This window comes from Drosophila willistoni, unplaced genomic scaffold (assembly GCF_018902025.1).
Source record: "Drosophila willistoni isolate 14030-0811.24 unplaced genomic scaffold, UCI_dwil_1.1 Seg531, whole genome shotgun sequence".
Lineage (NCBI taxonomy): Eukaryota > Metazoa > Arthropoda > Insecta > Diptera > Drosophilidae > Drosophila > Drosophila willistoni.
The window spans coordinates 4600495-4601993 of NW_025814459.1; positions in this window are offsets into that span (position 1 = coordinate 4600495).

A 1499-nucleotide genomic window follows, 5' to 3' on the forward strand; every position below is an offset into this window, starting at 1 on the left:
TTGGACCGATTCAAAAATTGTTCTGCAATGGCTGAAACATCATGCATCAACACTAAATTGTTTTGTAGCAAATAGAGTATCAGAGTTACAACAACACACGGAAGAAATAATATGGAAGCACGTCCCTTCTAACAAGAATCCAGCAGACATTGTTTCTCGTGGTTGTCGGACATCAGAGCTGCAAACAAGCATGTGGATAACAGGGCCAACATTCTTAAAATTGTCCAAGGCCGAATGGCCAATTCTTTGGGAACCACTTCCGCCGCCTATCGAAGTAAGAACCAACTCAGCACTTCTTTGTAGCAAAGCAGACAACGCTAATTCACAATCTATTCTAAATATGATCATAAATAGTTCTTTATCGTATATTCGAATCGTTCGAATTGTTTCATACCTCTATCGCAGCGTGAACAAAGTGAAGCCTGATCGCGCTCTAAGTTCATCGTCCATAGCCGATATTCGCATTACTGAGACAGAAATGTATCAATCGTTTTGGAAAATTGTTGCACTAATACAACAAGAATGTTATGCTGATGAAATATCTTTACTAAAAAACAAACAAACCTTAACACCGTGTCTACAGCGTTTGACACCATTCATGCACACAATGACATTTGAACAAACTGCAGTATGTGTGATGAGAGTCGGAGGACGTCTCGAAAACGGAGACCTTCCATTCAACGCCAAGCACCAGGCCCTGCTACCCCAAAATCATCGTTTTACCAAGCTATACATCGAATTCTTGCACAACAAAAATCTTCATGCTGGCCCAAAGTTTATTTTATCTCTTTTACGAGAACGAATTTGGGTAATCAACGCACGAGATTAGAAAAGTTACTATACCATTCCACGGACCCTCCCGGAACGAAGTTCCGTTAGGGATAGATGGCAGCGAGTGACCTATTTGAAACAACAATTCTGGACACTGTGGGCACGGGATTATGTTCATAACTTACAACAACGCAGCAAATGGATTTACGGAAAAGCAAATGTGGCCGTGGGACAACTAGTTAAAGTACATGAAGACAACGTGCCGGCTCAACATTGGCCTTTAGCAAGAGTAGTGTCTGTAAATGCCGGACCTGATGACAAAATTCGAGTAGTCGAACTTAGGACTGCAAAAGAAATCTTCAAAAGGCCAATTCACAAGATCGCTCCGCTTCCAGAATCATTTATTTGAAAGTTGGTTCTTTCAACAGGGGGAGCATGTTGCAGGAGAACTCCTGAATTTAAATTCATTAATTTAATTTATATTTTGAAATATTAACCATTGGGTTAAATAGCTAAACTATCGATATATCGCAAGCTCAAAGAGAGTTCAATCTAGCATCACTGGTGGCTCTCTTCTTGCGTTTCCCTTTACATTTTACTTTGTATTACTCTCTCTCGTAGCATATAAAAATTTACTGTACCAAGAGAACTCGATTGCGACGGACGCATAAATAAATGGAAAACTACTAACGTCGTCTAATTTGATTGTGGCAAGGGAAGTTTTGATT